This window comes from Simochromis diagramma, unplaced genomic scaffold, assembly GCF_900408965.1.
Source record: "Simochromis diagramma unplaced genomic scaffold, fSimDia1.1 OVJJ01000317.1, whole genome shotgun sequence".
Taxonomy (NCBI): domain Eukaryota; kingdom Metazoa; phylum Chordata; class Actinopteri; order Cichliformes; family Cichlidae; genus Simochromis; species Simochromis diagramma.
In genome coordinates, this window is record NW_024386994.1 from 340,924 (window position 1) to 363,160 (window position 22,237).

The window sequence follows — 22,237 nt, forward strand, 5'->3', positions numbered from 1 at the left end:
AAACGCTATTAATGATTGGGAAAAATGTTAAATACTACATGTTTTTATATAATTTTTTCTGCCCAGTGACACGAATGCATGACGAATGAAGAGTACAATTCTACTAATATGAGTTTGCTGAATTACACCTGGTTTAATTTCATAACTATGTCCTGCTCTGGATAAATCGCACAACACATTCTCATACCTTAATGACAGAACAGGTCACCAGTGACTTCCAGAATGTATAGGGGTGTTTTTGCATTCACCTCTTCAATTTAATAAAGTTCAATTTCAATTAGTGTAGACCCTACAATAATACAAAGAAATCAGTTTTGAGACATACGAGTTCTTGATCATTTAACAATTTCAGGATCTTCCAGGGTGAAGTCTATCTCTATCCCAGACACTAGACAAGAGGTTTGGTGTACCATGCGCTAAGGCCCCACTTGCCTAAAGATTAGTTGGTGATGTCTGGTAACCTCTGTTCCCTCCAGAAAATGTCTAGTTTGATTGGCTGGGTGAAATCTGCCACAATGACGATGTTGCACCAAAGACTTCCTAGTGGAAGAAGTGTTAAAAAAAGATGGTTTTATATTACATTTGCTGCCCAGTAAGTTCTGACTTGGCACCATAGCCAGCATCGTTCAGCAGCTGCAGCTTTGACTTTGAACTGAGAGCAAACAAAGCAATCGCAAAGATGTTTTCAGTGTCACCAAGCAACTTCCCCCAATCACTCACCAACTGGTTGCAGAATATATATTTTTCCTTAGTGACCAGTGGTTACAATTGGTGAATTCAACAATCTTGGGTGTCTGCGTGACTAACATCTGATAGCTTCACACAGGACTGCCAACAACCTCCAGCAAACTCTGACAATCAGTCAGGAAATACTTATTTTTCCTCAGCAGTCTAGGCCTCAGCAGTCTAGGCCAGCTGGAATGGAATCAAACAAGACTAGTACGCTTGCTTAGCAAGCTGCATGTATAACCTGTATGGATCCAACACAACAGACAGATACTAACTAGTAACAAACCTGTAAAATCCAAGAATTGAATCTTTTAGCCCTGAATACTGATATCAGAAGCAGTTAAAGACTGACAAAATCCAGATTCAGAGCTAGAGGATGTGGTACAGGATGTGAAGAAAGCAAACGACTTTCAATCAAAAGATCAAAGGGTGTATTTCATGTAGGAAAGCTATTTTTAGACACAGTTCACTACAGATATTATCTCCGCAGGCTGCCACACTGCTTAGATAGGTCTAGGAGAAGATAACAGTTTGGCATAAAATACACACCTTGACAACATGTTCTTTACCTCTACCATTCACTAGAAAAAAGAGTGGATTCAGATCTACCTTTTGTCAGCTCCATTACCTCACATTAATCTCGAATCTTGTGCAGATTTCCTAATGCATGTTGATAGGAGAATTCTACAATAAAAAGCATTATAACTGATATATTTTCAGCCACCTTTCAAGTGGTTTGGTGTTTTTTTCCTGACAGATTTTTTCTGGTTTTCCATTGGCTGTCCAACTGGTTCTTGTGCCTCACTGTGCCACCCCCATTTAAAAACATCCTGAAAATGTCCCTGTCAGGCATCCCTGTTAGAAAAACATATTTCACCTGCATAGCTCACCTCAAGGCAACAGTGGAAAAATGACATATTTGTGAGTGAACTGCAGTGAAATGAAGGCTGTGGATGACATCTCCTCTTTCTCTTCATCAGGGCGGCTATGGCTCATGAGATAGACCATGTCAGCTACTAATCACAAGATTGGTGGTTCAATCCCTGTCTTCTCCAGCCTGCATGCTAAAGTGTCCTTAGGCAAGCTATTGAACTCCAATGCATTCATCAAGCTGTGAATGTGTATCAATGTTAGCTGGAATACACTCTCCTCATATCCTTTTTTACTATATCCATAAATCTTCTCTGAGGGCTTCCTCTTTTCCTTCTGCCTGGCAGCTCCATATTCAAAATCATATGCTCAGTATAGCCATGACCCCTCCTCTACACACTGAATTTAAATACTTTATTTATATAATGTCAAATCACACGACATTCACCTCAAGGTTAGCCTTGCATCTTAAGCTCTCCAAAACCGAGCTCAGTCCAAGCTGTTCCTCATTTTAAATATCATTTTAATGCACTCATTTTGAATCCCGTCCATTCTGGTCACTCCCGATGAAAATCCTAACTCTGCCACCTCCTTTTGTATTTCTTGCTAATTACACTGTTTCTATAAATCATACATCATAACAGGTCCCACTACCATCTTCATCACAAATGATGTAGACGGTAGTGTCAAGGGTTATCATAAATTACCCCTGACACCTCCCCTCACTCCACCCTGTCTGCACTGTCTTTTTCACATCTCTTGTGCAGTGTTGCTTTGGATGGTTGACCTAGGCATTTAAACTGATCTACTGACACTAACTCTACTACTTGCATATTCACCTTTCCAATTGTCTTTCTCTCATTCATATGTATTCAGTCTTCAGTCTTTTGCTGACTTTCATTCCCTGTCAGTGCATACCTCCACCTCTTCAGACTAGTATAATTACTGATGACAGTGTTTCTGCAAACATTGTAGTCCACACAGACTCCTGCCTGACCTCATCTGTCAGCATGTCCATCACCCTCCCAAACAAGAAGGCACCCAGAGCCATTCCCGATGTAATCTGTTACTTGTATCACACACCTCACTACTATCTCTCTGTCCTTATGTATGTCCTGCAACACCCTCTTCTGATTTCCTTATGCAGATCCATAGTTCCTCTCTATTAAAGCCTTTCTAAAGATCTCAAAAAACACATTGCAACTCATTCTGACCTCCTCTATATTTCTCCATCAGCACTCTCAAAGCAAATAGCGGATCTGTTGTGCTGTCTGGGCATGAAGCCATACTGCTGCTCACTGATCATCGCCTGTACTCTAGCTTCAACAATTCCTTCCCATGTCTTCATGTGACGGCTCATCAGCTTTATCCTTCTGTAGTTCCTACTGCTCTGCACACCACCCTTGTTCTTGAAATCTTCTCAGCACACCCTCTTCATTCGTTAGTAGATTTACATCTCTATACTTAAACGATCTAACTGCTTCCTTCTCCTCCAACCTCCTTTCCAGCTCAATCTTCCTGTCTACCCAATCGACACAAGTACTTTTCTTCTTCCTTATTGTCCAACAACACATGCAACTCACTATAACCCTTTTCTTTTGGCTTTGCCAGCTTTATCTGCTATGTGCCTAGCCTCTCAATAGGCCAGTCTACATTCTTCATCTCCCTGATTTTGAATAATTTACTGTATTTTCATTCCATCACCAAGTCTCCTTGTCTAATTTCCTATGTCCAGAAGATACACCAAACACCTTCTTAAGAATTTCTCTCACTTCTGCAAAGTTGTTCTGCAAAGTTGTTCCTTCTTCACCTTCTGTACAAGATGTAGCATACCTCTGTATACCTTCCTCCATTCCTATACCCTATGTTAGTCCTTCTTGAATGTATTCATCATGGCCATTTTAAAAATTTTCACAAAATCCACCAGCATCTGTCTTTCTCCATTTCTCTCCTCATTACCCCTTTTGGCTTCACCTACACGTCCACTGAAGTCTGCTCCAATCACCACCCTCTACCCCCAGGGGACGCTATCTTCTCGTTACCGCTTTATCCAATATCCTCCAGAATTTTCTTTCTCTTCTAAATGACATCAAACAACTTTGTCTGTTACACTCTTCACCTTCAACATTGGATAGATCATGTCTATTTTGGGTCAGTTGTTCCATGTCCAATTCTGAACATCTAAACAATGTCCGAACTTGGTCCACAATTTGGATGTCTGACCATCACCCAACCTGGACGTAAATATGACGTTCAACATTTGAACTTTGGACTGGATGTCTTTGACAGGTGCATGAAATCTACATGATTAACAAATATTTTCTTATTTACAAATATCAACATTGTTTTTAACAACATGATACGTATGAATATGGATTATTTATAAACAAACACAATTTATTATGTGTTAGCCTATTGATTTATTCATGTTTCATCATTCATGATTATTTATGTAAAACAACAACAACAAAAAAAGACGTGTTGCCTGGCGATACAAAGCAAACCCTTCAGTGGAAAAAAATTTAGGTCCAAATATGACCAATAAAGGACATCATCCTGACGTCACTTTGGGCAGTGGGATGCTCTTTCTTCATCTCCTGCTCAATCCACCTATCTTCCACCTGGTCTCCTGCACACTATATCTGTCCCTTTACTAGTCATAGTCCATCTATTTAAAGTCCACACTCTCCTCCAGACTCCTGCCTTTCCTTCTCTCTCGCTGCCTCCTTACATGACTTCCCCCTTTTCTTTTCCTGTTTTTTTCTCCCTGGCCAACAGAAGCACAGGTTCCAACAGCACTCTATTTGCTAACAGCACCAGAGACGATAGTTTTTAACCCGAGCCCTAAGCCCTGAATGGCCCAGTAAAATCTCGTTTTGATTTTATGGTGGATGCCCTTACGGATACCACTCTCCCCATTCATGCAGGCTTGGATCCAGCACTAGGAGTAAAGTAGCTTGTGCCCCTCCCACATGGCTGGGTTCACTTATGCAGACATAATGATAATAATAATAATATTATTATTATTATTATTATTATTATTATTATTATTATTATTATTATTAATAATAATAATAATAATAATAATAATAATAATAATAAATGTAGACAAATATACTTGGAACCTGCCAGAACCTTTAAAACTATGCTGATACAAGTTCTTGGTCATACTACCCAGCCCTAATACAGCTACCATAAAGCTGTCACTAAAACTAGCAATGCGTGAAGATGTCTAAATGTCTGAATTTATCACAAACCAACTTGACAGCTTCTTGAGTGAAAGGAGATCCTTGGAGCACGACTGTGCAGGTGCTATTCTAAAGTGAAAACCTAGTGCGCGTGTGTGTGATTTTATTGTTAAAAGTAAAGTCGGTGTGTAACTGTATGCACAATCATCTGCACTTGTGTGTGAATGACTCATCCACAAGCCATTGTCTGACATGGGAGACGAGCCCATAGACATTAGCTCGCCTGGATATACACTCATTACTGTTTCCTGAAATACATGGGAAAATTATATCAGCTTGCCACATGGAGCTTGGGCGACAAAGGAAATGATGGCGTCCTTTGTGTGAAAGACAGAAGGGGCTGAATTCAAGAGGCTCTTAGCATGAGGGCTGATGACAGGTGTGATACGAGAATTTTGTGATGGCACACTACAGGAGCCCACGAGTGGTCTGTAAATGTGGCGTGGAGAGGGGGCAGACCAGACTGGAACACTCATAAACACAGCACACACATATCTCCACACACGCGCAGCAGGTTGGAATCACTGCAGCATGTGTGCACAGCATGGTCTGCAGACACACACAAATACGCAGCTGCTGACAGCCCACAGCAAGTGTGTGATTGTAACTCTCTGGGGTTCCGTATCTCATATGCGTGTTGTCAACTAGGTGTGTCTCTGTGTGTGTGTGTGCAAGTGATGGTATGTGTGCATACTCGCCCGCGCAGCTGTCGTGACCCCATGCCACTGTTTTGGGCTCACCCACCACCGCCACCACTACGGGAGGATTAGCCACCCCACATGCTGGGGAGCACATCACGGCCAATCACATATTCATGGGAAATTCAATTTCTCCGACACACTGGGATGATTTGTGGCATGACATTGAGGCAGTACCGCACCCACTGGATTGTGTCACAAATTGAAAAAGCAAGCGGAGGACGTCTGTTACAATAGGCCAAAATACTGGAGTGTGAGGTGGGTTTATGATGGAGAAAAATAGTTAATGTGTGAGTGTTTCCAGTCCACAGCAGCGGAGCACAGCCAGAATTTGTTATATCCTTTCTTATGGCCTGAGGGAAATTCATCTGCATATCAACAGCATTGTACGTCTCTGCCAGCGGACAACAAGGAGGCAATCAGCTTGCTTATTCACACCCTCTGTCTGCATGCCCTATTCCACTTTCCATTCCGGTGCAGATGTTTTCACAGCCCCCACTATTACACAGTAACATGGATTTGTACCAGGTGTTCCCTACCACCCCGACACCACCCCTTTAGCATCATTAAAATCATGCATCCCATCTATCTAAAGATAAGCTCATCTGCCAGACATATAAGGAATCTTCTCAGCAGTAATGGTGATGGTACCATGGGGGACCCACATGTTGTGCATGCGCTAACTGAAGCCAATCAGCATTACACACAGTTAGCATCACCTGTATAATAAGGTCACAAACTCCTAAATTCCCCACAGTGCAATGCTCATTTCACTTTCTTTCATTTTCACACTTTTCAGCAGCATTTGCCTGAAACGGTGTTGCTGTGTTTAACAGTACAAATGTATGGCACAGATCAGGAGGAAGTGGGGGAATGGTGAGAGTTCATTTTGTCTTCACTTTCTATCAGGGTGGATCTCAGTGTGCGGTAAAGCTTCTTTGGTGCGGCACAAAATTAGAAGAGACCAATACAAAAAGTAGCAACACAAAGAAAAAAACGACAGAAAGACAGAAAATTAGGAGCTTTTTAAAGATGAAGATATTTCCTGTGAGAGAATCCTCTCTCTGGGTAGAGATTTTGAGAAGGGGAACCTTTTTATTGTCTTTTATTTTGTTACTTTATCTTCTCTCTACCCAGCAGCATGTCTTCTGGGTAGAGAGAATGCCTCCTTAGGTTAGAAAGACAGTGATTTAAGAAGATTTTAGCTACTAATGCAGCGATTAAGCATAAAAGAAATACTGTAAATAACAGGGATAGTCGAAATATTGTGGACATCATCATGATGGCAGATTGCCCTGCCTCTGAAAGGTCTAATTCATTTATTTTTATTTCTAACTATATATCAGTCTTATCTAAGAGTGTTTTCCAAATGAATAAAAGGTCTGAAAGGAAGAATAACATGCGACACATTTATCTACCTATTAAATTGGCTGCAAACCTTGACTAAATATCCCTGCTGTCAGCCTCTAGCAACAACTTATTAATTAGAATGGCAAATTGCCGTTAAAAACATTCCACACGGCTGCTTTTCTCCGAGGTCTACCACTTCTCAAATTTGGTGCGAGAGTCCACTGCTCGACTTAATTAATTTGCGAGACCTTTGAGGACTCCTGCAGCTCACGCTAAGACGACAGACCTGCTTGCATAATTATCCACCATGTTTACACACCAGCAGACTTTGTGCGTACTTTCTGTGGTGACGAGCAAATCTCCAACCCTTTTTAGAAATGCAGCAGGAGTCATCATTCAGGGCCAGTGCACCTCACCCAGGAGCTTCAACCTGGCTCTATGTATTGGAGGCAGTGCTAATGAGAATGAGGTCATGGGGAATTTGGCAGCCATTGTGACGGATGTGGAGAGAGACACAAGCCAGAGCTTTTCTCCCCTTTCTCCCCACCCAGTGTGTCAAAACATGCTGAGTGTTGGGCCAGTGGCAGCAGCTGATGGAGAAATAAGGGCAGCTTCTTGGCAACTGGCAGCCATGTTGGAGGCCAGCTCCAGTAAAAGGATTTATGAGGGAATTGGGAAGAAAGGAAAAAAAAAGGTTCGCTTTATCTTTTCCATTTGACTAACAACCAAACTGATGCAGCGATAAAGGATGCAAACAGAATCAATTAAAATAGCCCCAGTACTTTTCATTTACACCAATCAGACACTGTGTTCTTTTGCCAGTGAATAGCCAGTGACTGACCGCCTTTCACTGGCAGGAGAATTGGAGGAGGAGGAGTGGATTGAGAAAAGAAGCTGTGAGAAAGATGAGGTTTAACGGGGGGAAATGGGTTTAACAAGACTGTAGCAGTGCAGAAAAGAATGTCCACCTTCCATGGGCCACTGGAATGGAACAGATACAGAGACAGCAACCCACATGCATGCATGCATAAAAGCTGAAAAGCAATCCAGTGTCGTGTTTCATCAAGGACACAGTTTTTCATCGTAAAGAACTTCCTGTTCTGATGTTACTCAGACTAAGCTATTCTTCACAGTGCTGTGTGGGTAGAGAAACAAGGCCAGGTCCAACAGTGACCACATATCTGCAAATGACATCATTCAGAAAGCAGCTTTGCAGACTTTCCTTAGAGAAAGATTTACTTCAAAAGAATCTAGGCTTAGTTTCAATTAATGACTTTCATTAGAAACCACTGGAGTGATGTGAGCAACTTGCAGAAGCCTCAAAAAGCTAGTTCCAAAATGATGCTTTACTTAGTGCAGCTTGCTCTAATCATTTTTTACATCACGATACACCAGTTCTCCTTTCATTTGATAAATGAAAATCTAGCTGAGGTAAATGTACCTGATTTGGTCAAAATACATCTGGATATATGAGAAGAGATAAACTTGATTTAGTTCAGATCATTCAAGAATGTTTCAACTTAATAAAAAGCTGGTGACACTGGAAGAACAATGGCTACTTTTAACATGGAAGTCAGTTTTAATTTTTTTTTTCAATATTCAATATTAGTCAAAATGAAAAAACTAATCCCAACTAAAGGTTTTTAATTTAATATCTGGTCTTTAAGCTTGACCTCATTAGCCGTCCAAACTCTACTTCAGGTCCCAAAGTCAAAGGAACACTGCAGCATCACTGAGAGTTAAAAACTGTCTAAATCCTTTCATCTTTAATAAAATGATCAGTGTGTCTGCTCTACCAGGTGTAACAATGAAGTTCCAGGCATCCATGAAAACAGAATTTATGAAATTTAACAGAGTTCGAAGAGGGATTTCTGAAAAAATTAAAACATACAGGTCTGCTATTACTTTCGACATAAATGAAGACAGAAAACTAAACAGCAGTGACTTTTGCAGGGTTACTGAACTTGGGCTAGATGGTATATAATGATGTGCTACGTGGTGGCTAGCTACACAGCTATGGTTAGCATAATATAAACAGTGAAGCTGATGAACGCTAACATTTTTCCACTCGATAAAAGTAAACGTGATTGTCTGATGGTTAGGGACAAATGCAATTGCATGGCAGTTGTAGTAAACGGACCAAACTTCAGTCAGGAGAACAACTGAGATAATCCATCCACAATACGAGGTTAGTCATTAATATACTGCTGCATGGGCTGGGCTGTAGTTACATCCTACAGTTTTAAAAACTGAGCTTTAAAATCAACAGTGGTGATAAAAACTGAGAGAGGCCGACGGTGATCACTGCCTTTTTTAGGGGCTTGTTCAAATTAAACAGAACACGATACAAAGCACTAAAACATGTTAAAAACACAACAGCCTTAATAAACGCGGAGCAGTTTGGACCTGGATGCAGGGTTCATACTTCATCACATAAAGACTGGATTCATTCAATCATCATTTACAGGCTTTATAAAATGACCTATCCCCTTCAAATTACATCCATACTGATTGTCCACAAGAAACAGCCCAGATTCATTTGAATTTATTGAACCACTTCTGAAACTTCTGGGCAGCACCAAATCTGATGCAACAAAGCACCTTGACTGAATGTTGCACAACGGTTGACATTCAAAATTGAAATGCACAGCATTGGTTCAGGTAGTCTGTCAAGTCAAGCTCAGCTGCCATCCCATCAGATCAATTGATCTCAGTGCCAGCTTATATCATCTGATGGCTCAGCTAATACCCTTCAAATCTTATCCCACAGCTGCTCCACACTGCAAGCCGCTTTGCAGGCTGCTTTCACCCGTGCTCCCCCCGTGACGCTGTATCTGACTCAAACAGTGTTATATGTTTTGCTGCTAATGCCTGCTCTGTTCTATGTTGATTCATGCTGCTGCTGTCCTTGCCTCTGGCTTTCCACGTGTGCACATGGAAGGGCGGGAAGTTGTGCTCTCTCCCACTTATGGAAGACAGGGAGGTCCCTGAACAGAGCCCTGCTGCCAAATATAAATTACTGCAGATGGAAATAATCTTCCTTTTACTGTAGTCACTGTAGTGCTCCAGACTAAATGGTGGCAGGTTGACCTTTTATAACAGATGCAACCTGGTCCCAGTAAAAGGCAAAAAACTGTGCTGTACCAGCAGCCGCAGAAAATTCACCTTATATTAGGTTTTTCAAGATAAAGATTTTTTTTCCTTGGTCTACATTACTACCCAGATGCCCATGTGTCCTATGAACTTGCAAATGGCCAAAACTACATTTTCAAGTAGTTGTCAAAGTTTTGAGACTGTAATAATGGAAACTGTTGAGGAAAGTGACTTCACATTGGCATTTACAAGCTGACACCCGATTTCTACAGGCTAGGTGTATCATTAGAAACCCTTTTTTGACTTTGATGAGTAATTCTGTAAAAACCACACAGTCCAGAAGCATACACGCATCTGGCAATGACCTACACAATGATCCCACAAATCAACACGGACTTCTCTACAAAAGCAGCTTCACAGATCTCTCCCAGAGAAAGAAAAAAGCACCACACGCCAGATATCGCCTGGTGGTTTGAGCTGCATTTGGCCCTAAGCTGTTTTTCAGAGGCAAATGGAAAGAAAAAGATGACAATGAAAGAGGGGATTAACCACAGCAAGAGAGGAGATAACTAGTTGGGCCTGTTGCTGAATACACACAATAATTTCTTTTTCTAAAGTGGGGGCCGGGGGAAAGCAAGATTTCTTTTGCCAGCCACTGCTGCCCTGCTGGAGTGTTGTTCACCTCAGCACGCCAGCGTGTGTGTGTTTGTGTGTGTGTGTGTGGGCAGGGGGTCATCCAAACAATATATTTGCATACAAACAGCCTGTCCAGATTCACAAGTGGGGAGAAGTAGACGAGGAAGGAAAGGGGCAGGAGAAGAGGCAAATGTGTCATTTTGCATTTTTCTGAAAGAGAAGGTTGGAAAGGGGGATTGTTTGTTCTCCTTGGGTGCTGGGGGGCTTTCAAATTTAAGCAGAGAGGAGAATCTCATTACCTGAGTGATGCACCGCCTGTGTTTACATGCATAATTCCAAAGAGGCTTCAACATTCCTTCATTCACTCACCTCGCTTTTTCTTTCTTGGTCAGAAGAAAACAAGTTCCAATTGTAATAATAAACAGACCTTCTCAAGCACAGAGAGAGGGTTCAAATGTCTCTTTTTCCCAGAGCAGGGCTGTCACAGAGAGGGTGCTTCAGTAGAATTACTTCTCTGAAGTTTGTCCCCAACGAGAGCACTTGAGAAGGTAAGAACAATAAGGTAAGCCACGAGGAAGAAAACTGTCTCTCTATATTGTGGAGTAGCATGGGCCAGTAAATAATTGTGTGTATGTGTGTGTGTGTTGTTTCTTCTTTTGATTTGTTTTATTGTTGTTGGGTTTTTTTTTGTTTGGGGGTGGGGTGAGGTGGGGTGGGGGGGCATGTATGTAGAAAAGTCATCTACATGCTGCAGCTGTTTACTGTCACCAGGGGGCAGTGTCACAAACCCTGTGAACTCTTCTTGGTTATGCTGTTGTTGGTCGTTCCCAGCCAGGAAAAGATCAGACTTATAGCAAATTAAGAGCTGAAAAGTTAGCAGCCGTTATCTATTCTCCTCACGCTGAATTCTTTTAATATCTTTAAATATTTCTGCGCTTTTCCCACTCATGCTGAACTCTACAATCACCTCCTTTCTTGTTGCAGCTCATTTTTCAACCAGTCAGCATTCAACTTATGCACAGTATCATCTACATCAGGCTACAAGCTGTGGGGATTTTGGAGGACTACACACAAGCATGTTTGCAAAGGCTGCATGAAGGCAAATACCAATGAAAATTGGCAAAATTGCTATGACATTAATTTGCCAAAAGGTCATAAAGTATTGTTAAAGTTTTGTACACAATGATATTTATTTATTCATTAAATAAATCAAGCAATGTGTGCACCACAGATGTTGAGGAGCAGCGGCTCTACTCTGAGCACCTCCCAAATGGCAGAGCTTCTCACCCTATCTCTAAGGGAAAGGCCAGCCACCCTTTGGAGGAAGCCCATTTCTGCCGCTTGTATTCGCGATCTCGTTCTTTTGGTCACTACCCACAGCGGCGTAGATCTACCGGTAAATTGAGAGCTTCGCTTTTACACTCAGCTCTCTCTTTACCACAACAGACCAGTACAGCGTCCGCATCACTGCAGCCACTGCACCAATCCGTCTGTCGATCTCCCGCTCCCTTCTCCCATTATTCGTGAACAAGACCCCGAAGTACTTAAACTCCTCCACTTGGGGCAGGGTCTCGTTCCTGACCCGGAGTGGGCACTCCACCCTTTTCAGGCTGAGGACCATGGCCTCAGATTTGGAGGTGCTGATTCTCATTCCCACCGCTTCACACTCGGTTGCGAACCGTTCCAAAGCGAGCTGGAGGCCATCACCTGATGAAGCCAACATGACCACATCATCTGCAAAAAGCAGAGATGAGATCCTGAGACCACCGAAGTGAAAGCCCTCTGCCACTTGGCTACGCCTAGAAATTCTGTCCATAAAAATTATGAAGAGAATCGGTGACAAAGGGCAGCCCTGGCGGAGCCCATCACCCACCGGGAACAAGTCCGACTTATTGCCGGACCAAGGTCTTGTAACGGTTGTATAAGGACTGAATGGCCCGTAGCAATGGGCCAGACACCCCATACTCCCGGAGCACTCCCGACAGGACCCCTCTGGGACACGGTCGAATGCCTTCTCCAAGTCCACAAAACACATGTAGACTGGTTGGGGCAAACTCCCATGTGCCCTCGAGTATCCTCGAGAGGATAAAGAGATGGTCCAGTGTTCCACGACCAGGACGAAAACCGCATTGTTCCTCCTGTATCCGAGGTTCGACTAACGGACAGACTCTCCTCTCCAGCACCCTGGCATAGACTTTCCCAGGGAGGCTGAGGAGTGTGATTCCCCTGTAGTTGGAACACACCCTCCGGTCCCCTTTCTTAAAGATGGGACCACCACCCCGGTCTGCCACCACCTCGGTCTTTTTTGCAGTTAGTGGAAAAAAAAATGAGTCAACAAGAAAACATCAATGCATCATCATCATGCGAGAATAAGATGTCATCCAGGCCTTTGTCTTTAAGACATCCTTGTAATTTAAGTAGTTGATTTATATTATGTAACTTCATGGAAAAATGAAGCTTGGTATCATCTGCATAATGATGAAAATGCATGGTTTTCTAATAATACTGCCAAAGTTAAGGATGTATAATGTAAAAAGTATTGGTCCCAGCATGTAAGCCTTTGAAGCTCCATGACTAACTGTAGAGAATGAGCAAGACTCCCCATTTGCATGCACAAATTGGAATTTATGCAGCGCAGTTCCTTTACCAATGGTCTGTTGTAATCTCTGTAGTAAAATATTGTATTGAATGCTGTGCTGAGATGTAACAGGACAAGCAAAAAAAAAATGTCAGAGGCCATAACAAGATTGTTTCTGTGCTACGATTTACTCTAAATCCTGACTGAAACTCTTCATATAAACCAGTCATCAGAAAGGATCAGGTGATGGTTTAACAACTACTCTTAAAAATTTGTCTAAAGTTAGCCAAGACAGCTGAATCAAGCAATTACGTAATAGTTTCATCACCTGTTAGCATAGAAAAAGAGTAAATTTGTGTTTGGTCAATTATTTCTTTGTTGTAACAATGCTTCTTGGCAATAAATCTGTTTGGCATTGGCAGAGAAGATTTGGCAAGTTTGTCATTGGCACAACTCACATACTCAACTCTGCTGCTCAACCTGCAAATGCATTTTCTGTACAAATGTGGCAGACATGTAGGAATGGGGTCTAAAATGCAAAGAAATCTGAGTGATCAATAAAACTCCCTGCCAACTAATTTTGGCAGGGAGTGACAAGATAAAATATCACTCGTGTACATATTCTGCACTTATAATAATTTATTCCATATGACTCACATGTAGCCTGTGGCGTTATTGTCAGCTTTTATGCTGATAGAGAAGAGGATTATCATGCAGTAATAAGTGCCTGAAGGTGGATACAGCGCTGCACCTCTGCTCTTTTTTAGTTTTAGGATTTTGGAACTTTTTGCAGACACCATGATATCAAAGTTGCATTTTGGTGTTTCTTCGTAGGATTTCTTGTAATAGTTTACCTTTTTTTCTGCATTTCAGGCCTTTTAACAGTTCCTTTTTTGTTTGCTTTATTTGGAATATATGTGCTATCTTCTGCTTCCTAACCAGAACTGCAGAACTGTGTTAGAAAGAAGGAAAAAGAAGAAATACTTGTGCTTATTGGTGCATCCATAGATGGATACCTCACACTAAAATATCTCACCTCCATTTTAAAAGCCACATAATCACCCCTGGTTTGTATTTAAGACTATTTTTAGAATCTTGCCAACTTCTTCTTTTACAATGCAGACTGGAATCACCTGATGCCACTGTTGTGACAAGCTGTACTCCAAACATTAAGTGAATTTGTCGCTGCTTTGCATCTTTGCTTTGACTCACTGGCACACATCTCCTTTCAATCAACCAAAAGTAAACCACACAGAGAGGACGAGAGACACAGGGAGAGCGCAAGCTGCAAGTAGCAGCCTGGGAGCCCGTTATATTGTTGCCAGCGTCAGATCACAGCACATGGCCTTGTCTTTTTCATGTAAAACAACCACTGTTTTTGACAGCACATTTGTTAAAAACCAACCGAGGAGTATGCAGAGTTTAGATAAAAGAAGCCTCAGTGCACAGTTACTGGTTGCCTGTTCTCCTTTTTTCCCTTCTTTCATTTCCTTTCCTCCCACACATGCTCGCCACCAACACCACACCTCCCATGATACACCGGTGTGCTAATTGCTATCAACATGAGTCACAAACATTCAGCCCACTTTTTTTTTTCAGGGAAAGAGAATTATTACTGGCAAGTTTCATGTCCATCAACACATGGATAATTCCTGTTTTCACTGCTTCAAATCGACTTGTGTGTAGGTGTGTGTCAGTGTGCAAGCACAGCTAGAGAGAACATCACTCCTGAACATGGGAGGCAAGGTTGCTTTGAATTGCACTGAGTTCAAACCTGGACTTTAGCATTAAGGTAAATTTTCACCCAATCAGGAAAGCAGCAAAACTATGAAACTATATCAACTATAAAATAATTTCTCTAAAAATGCAAAATTGGGTTCCTTGGATGTAAACCTGAAGAAGCTCCCTTGCAATTTTCTGAAATCCATTTACACAGATTCTCACAATGATAAAAAGAGCATTTCAGAGAATCCTCAGAATTCCCAGTTTGAAAAGTATGTCGTCCATCCACAAGGAATTACCAGAGAACCTTTAATTAATGCTGTTTTAAGTAAAAAGAAAGGGTATGAAAAATCGAATTAACTGCTAATTAACTTGATTCGCTTCAAGGAAAGTCTGAGTGAATATTAGCCAGAAGGAGTGCATGACTGGGCCTCATAGAGCCTTTAAAAATGAAGGAGAAAACTTTCATGATGCGAGGTGCTCCTAAACAATTAAATATAAGTAGATGAATCCACATTACCCAGGCAAGACTAGTGTATTTAAAAAAAAACTAAATATTGTCAAGAAGTTATAATTTATTTGAATTAAGTACATTTTCATATATTCTATATTCATTACACATAAATTCAAATATTTTAGAGTGTTTTTGTGTAAATTTAATTACATTTATAATTCAAATTTTAATTTAATTTGTAATTTTGATGATTATGGCTCATGAAAATCAGAAAGCCTAAGATCATTCGTTAAAAACCCCAATTCATTTAAAAATAATTATGTTTTTATTTCTTTTGATAAGCACATTAAGTTTACATGGAATGAAATGTGCGACACACATAAACTTTATATTGGCATCAGTGCAGCATGACGTGTATGGAATGCCAGGACTGACATAATGAATTAATTCAATACACCATTAAATAATTAATTATGTGGCAATAATTAAATAAAATTGGAAATAATTAATTAAAATGGGAAATAAACAATTAAATAAATATTTTTGACACATTTAATTAATTAATTATTGACACATTTAAATTATTTACTGTTGTATTTAATTAATTCATTTTGGCACACTTGACTCCTTCAGGTCTCACCATGAAATAATTTTATCTGTCAACCTCACCCATCAAACTCAGGGGGCGGGGCTAACGCTGATCGAGTCAAAACCATTGCTTGGCCTGGTGGCCATTGTTTTTAGAAGGTGTTTCTGCACACCAACAACCGGCATGTGGAAACTAACAGAATTGAACTTTGAAAAACCCTGTTTGTGTGTCAACAAATTTTTTAGCCGAGAATGTAGTGGTTTAATCTTCAGATATCTGGTTGGTTTGTCAAGACAGAGCCTCTTTGCAAAAGTGAAAACATCTGAACAAAAGTGCTCAGATGTTTTCAGAGACGTATTTAATTAATTCATTACATCAGCCCTGGTGTTCCATAGATGTGGAGGCAATCAGCTTGTGGCACAACTAAGGCGTCACTGAAGCCCAAGTTGAGTGTTTCTCTGCTTCCACTTCATTTGTCAGCATATGGAAGTATGACACACCCTAAATTCTTCTTGTAGATGGCTGCATCGCCTGTGTTTGATGGGGGTTTGTCCACTGTGGTTGTCCACTGTGTTTCATGTGGTTTGTCCACATGAACCACAGTGGACAAACCCCCATCAACACTAGCAAATGACATGGCATCCAAGTCTCAGACTGGGGAATTCATGTTTTCTTTTTTTTTTGTAAGATTTCTAGTGGACTCCGAGGTAAGGTGCAAAAAAAAATAAATTTGAACTTAAAAAAATTAATAAATAAAAATCAAACATAATGGTGAAGTTTTAAACTTTGAGCATTTACTATGTATTTTTGTACTTGCCTTCAGCAATTGCCACCCAAAACAAGGACAATTCTTCTTGATGCCTGGCTTGCGTGAAAAGCTTCATGCTGTTGTTGTACAAATGGCTTACAAAAGAAAATGAAAATAAACCCGGTCCACAGGGAGAGGTGGGATTCAGATTCTGAGGGGGGCTGATAGAAAGGCAAAGGCTTAGCACAAAGGAAAGAAGATCCAATCTCTAAGTGTGTTACTGTGAAGGCGAAATACTGGAGAAACCCTGCTGGACTGCATTTCACAATTCTCAGAGGGGCGCTATAGGGAGAGCTTTCCCACTAGTCCTCCAGTGGCTGGAGGCAGGCAGACATTTCCCACCACCCCTCACGCACACAACATACAACAAACCTACAGAAATACAGCAAGCGTTATATATCTATGCATTGTAATTTCCATAAAACTGTGTGAAAAGTTAACTGGTCTTTTTAAGACTTCATTTTCAATAATCTGTTGACAGTTTTTTTTTTTTATTTACACCCAAAAGGATAACACTCATGAAGAGGCCAATGAATATAATATAATATAATATAATATAATATAATATAATATGATACAGTATATGTAAGTGGCTGTCCTTGGGACACAAATAAAATTCATATTTGTGAACTTTATCTGCTTTAGATCACAAGACACCGGTTATAACACTGCGTGTAACACTTATATTTTTGCCTAAGTAACCAGTAACCAAGTGACAGTAAAAGTGTGCAAAGTGCTCAATGAAGCATCCAGTGGGGAACATGCTTGTGCTCTAATCTACTCTAAATGCTTTCATGATAAATCTAATTTATCATGAAAGCATTTATCCTCTGTGAATACAAAGGTTTAGTCCCATGAAGTCTTTGGTAATGAATCTTGATCTAATATGGTGTTTGTCCTAATTGTGAGAGAGGTCAGCAGACCACTAAACTTATAATGAAATCACGCAAAGAGAACCATGAATCCAAAAATGGGAAATTTCATGCTGGTCGTCCAGATATCTGACTTGGCTGAGACAAAGACTAACAAATATTGTCAGAATCCAATACGATGGTTGCCACAAAGCCAAAGGTCACATTCCTTTGTTACTGAAAAGTTCACGCTTGGAGGTACAAGGGTTTCACCTGACAATCTCAATATGACTGGCATATATTTATGCCAGAGCTCTACATAAAATATGCAGGACCTCAGAGACGTGCATGGTGAGGGGCCATTCTAAATTCATATCAGGAACCAAACCACTGGAAGACCCTGACAGGATTCCAATGTGGGTTACCAGGGCAACACGAACAGGAACGTTCGACCATGACAGCTGAGCTGCAGAAGATGTTGAGAGGAGCACAAAACAACAGGGGAACGAAGCAGAAAAGAAAGCCCTCTGTTTACAGGGACAAATCTGGAAAAACAATGAGCACATGCTGAGAATATTTTTGCACCGTAACAAAGGGCTGAAAATTTGAATGTTCAAGCAGACGAGGGGCTTTCTTGTGTCCTGCAGTTTGCCAACTAGCTGTTTTGGCAGCCGCTCTGGTAACCAGTATCCCTCTGATCCATTGCATGTACAAATATACAAGTAAACACACATCTTTAATAACTTTAAAAGTCTTTGAAGGTTTCCAGCCAGAAAACAAGTTAAAGAGCATACAGGAAAAGAGAATAATTGTATAACAATGCACCTCACATACAGAGCAAGCAGTCTGTGAGCACTGACGCCAGCAGCCTCAGAATAGCCTCCAACTCAAAGGTGATTCGATGCTTTTATTTAGCTCCTGGGCAACCAGCATCTGCCTGGTGTCACTGAACACTTAATTAGACAGTAACACTACAGTAGCATGCTGCCTCATGTACTTTTCCAAGGTCTTGTTAGCAAGTCAACCATAGCATTGAACTGGCAAACACTACCTACCGCCAAGTGGCAAAGAGCAGCCATGTGCCAACACTGATGAAGGCTTCGGATAAATATCTTATTGAACAATGAGCTTGATGGTCTGCTGTGCTTTTATTTTTCAGATAATTAACTTGCACTTGTAGTCTGTGTTAATTGTGCCAATAGATATATGCACATCGTGCTTCAAACTCAGGACTATCACCATCTCTGCAGTGTTAGATAGCCAGATTAGATTTAAGTGATGTGGTTGTGAGTAGCTAAACCTGACACTGGTTTAAGTTACATATTTATGTTGGTATGTTTTTGACTTCAACCACTTAAATGGCTATAATATTCAGAAAGTAACAAAAAGGCAAGTTTACTTAGAATGTTTGCCTTATCATGTATTTTCACTTAGTATAAAGATCTTTATTTCACCAATATAAAGATCTCCACTGGCACCAAGAGTAATGAAGCACCTCAGTCAACTTCTGAAGGGAATTCTGAAAAATTATAATCTTACTCCTTCACTGTGATTAATGGATTTGGTCACAATAGCAATCTATTTTCATGATAAAGAACATAAATCATCAAAATGTCAACTGTCATGTTGTAGATGGAATTAGTATGAAACAATAATAGTGTAGTCACAGACAATTCCCGTGTTTTGCATGCTGGAATATAGCTGGATATCCCAAAGAAATTCTGGTCATAATCCACTGAGAAAATATTGAACTAACATTATTATTCTGCAAAAGTGGCTTAGACTTTTTGTAATTCAAAATATAGCTTTTGGAACATTTAATATTTTAAAGCAGTCCTGGGATGACATAAGATGACAGAGATATATCGTCCAAACCCTTACAGTAGCATTATGCACAGCAAGCATCAATTGACAATGAAGCCCGGAGCCATTCAATACTGTGGAGTGACACTGTGACATGCTTAGATGTGTCCTGAAGGCCTTGCTGGTTGGCAAGTGTGTTGTGGTGATAGTGCACTTTATAATTTGGAGACAGTGTGCGATTCATTTTAAACAGAGATAGAGGAGAAGTGAGCAAACAGCTCTGATGATTTACAGTCTGGGGTTTGGAGTATCTTTTTAAGCAGGACCAATGAGGACAGACAAGATAAATGACGAGAAAGGCTCTCCTCACATGTGCAAACAATTTTCCACCGCAGAACGACCAGGGGCCAAATAACCTGTCTGTTCAGTATGTGAAGCGTGAACAAATGCCGTTCACATTAAGTCAGGACCCAAGAGACCCAAATGTGTGTGTGCACGTGCATGTTAAGAATATGGCCACGTATTGTTACAGCTTGGACGTGTGTGTGTCTATGTGTACACACCTGCATGAGCCATGATTTTGCATGCAAATAAAGGAAAGCAACCTTATTATGAAACCGGCTCCCTCTAAATACTCTATTTAAATTCAACCAATATGATGTTTAGATAAGACGTATGCAGCAGACAGATAATCCCCAGACCCAACTGACTGAAATGATGCATGCAATCTGAAGATGGTGTAAGCAAGGTATCCAATGGGGATGGTGTATTAAAGGTGGTATTACCTACAATTCTGTAATATGCAACGCAAAGACAACAGTTAATGTGGACGATAACATTGACATTAATACTATCAATTGAGGAATAGACTGAAAATGGTGAAAAGAAGGATGAGTATACTTAGGTAGTTATTCTATGTGCAATGACAAGGTGCATAACAGAGGTAAGTGGAAACAGCTATTCACTGCTATGAGCTTCTCACTTTGGGGAGCTGTGCATCACTTAGACTTAAATTTGACTCCTGATCTAGAGCCATCTTTAGGTTGACATTAGGACTTTTAATTGTGCTACTACATATTCGCTACGGTTGCCGGTTCAATTCCAGCCAGAGGTACAAATCCCCCTTTGGGTTTGCTTTGGGAAGGGCATCTGGTGTAGAACTGTGCCAATTCAAACATGCAGCGCCAACTGCTGTGGGACCCTTGTGACAAGGAAGCAGCTGAAAATAGCTTTTAGTCATGCTACTGAAAGTGGTACATCAGCTTTGGGCAGAGGAATGTAAAATGTAATTAAATAGATTGTGACAGATTTCCACTCAGTCACTTTGAGTCAATATCTGACTGATATTCTATATAAGAAATTATTTGGTTGCACCCCTAGTTAGTAATGCGGTTTGCATCCAAATTCAGTGTTGGGAAGGTTACTTTTAAAATGCATTCCACTACAGATGCCCCAAAATGTATTTTGTGACGTATTCCGTTACGTTACTAAATGAGAGTAACTTATTCTGAATACTTTGGATTACTTAATATATCATCATGCTTTTTACAACTACATGAATGTACTATTGCTCTGTGTTTTATTACTATTACTGAAGGTTACTCGCCATACCAATACCAACTAGATTTTTAAATCTTAATATAAAATGAGTAACAGGAGGAGGGTGGACATTAGGTAAGGCTGCACTTTTTGCAGCGATCTCGTATAGCAAACTATAAAACAGGTCCTGGCTAATACGTTGAGTTCCGTGTCATGCTTGTAGCCGAAAACTAGCTTTATTTTGTCTGGGTCAACTTTGCTAGCGAGAGACAGAGAGAGACGTTGAAAGGCTGCTCCAACTGAACTTATTGGAAAACATGAACACAGTGTACAGTCCATTCTTTATAGCTTACTTACAACTTGGCTTGTCAGGCACTCTTTTTGGCTGCAGTGGTTATTATTATATTTACATGCTTCCAGCTCCCGTTTCTGAGGGTGATAACTCGTACTTTTCGACTTTCCTTTTTCTCCCTCCCTCGGGCTCACAGACACATAACGGGTAAGGCGGTCCCTGCAGCACAGACTACGCTGCCCATGAGGTTACATTCTTTAGGGCTATGCCTGTAACACTCTGCCCATTGCCTTCATATTAAATCATTTGTAAAAATATTTTTTCATATCATTATGTGGGCCGCAAGTAGAAGTGACATGGGCCGTGAGATTGAGACAAAGCCATTAGAGCCTCGGTGTGTGAGACCGCTGTGTAATCAATTTATTTCAACAAAGTAACTGTATTCTGAATACCACCTTTTTAAACAGTGGAATTAAATGGAATACAGTTACTCATATTTTGTATCTTAAATACATAAAGCTGGTAGGTACATGTATTCCATTACTCCCCAACACTGTCCAAATTGTTCCATACGTACATTGTGGACAGCTTTCCAGTCAGTCACAGATTAGCATAGAGAAACCGACAACCATTTAAACTTAAGAGCAACTTCGAATCACCAGTTTACCTAACCCTGCTAACTGCAAGCTGTGGGAGGAAGCTGGGGTACCAATGTATACAGGGTAGTGCAGGCAAAGCCCACATAGTCCACCCAGGACAAATGGCGGAATTGAACCTACAAGTTTATTGCTACAAATCAACAGTGCTAATCACCGCATGACCATGCTGCCCAACATTCAGCATACAACAAAAAATATGTAAATTCTGCTTTACTCCAAAATGTGGCCTTAGGATTAGGGTTAGGTTTAAAGACAGAGTGAGCAGGAGTTTTCAGACCACAGTGGTCTTCAAAGTGGTCTTCTCTCACCCCAACCGGT

The 22,237-nt window shown here is 40.7% G+C and overlaps 1 protein-coding gene across 7 annotated transcripts in view; it reads right to left on the reverse strand.

Annotated features, from left to right (window-relative positions):
• Positions 1–22,237, reverse strand: part of sorcs2 (sortilin-related VPS10 domain containing receptor 2) — a 365,070-nt gene that overhangs the window by 337,235 nt on the left and 5,598 nt on the right. The gene's annotated exons all lie outside the window — the stretch shown is intronic.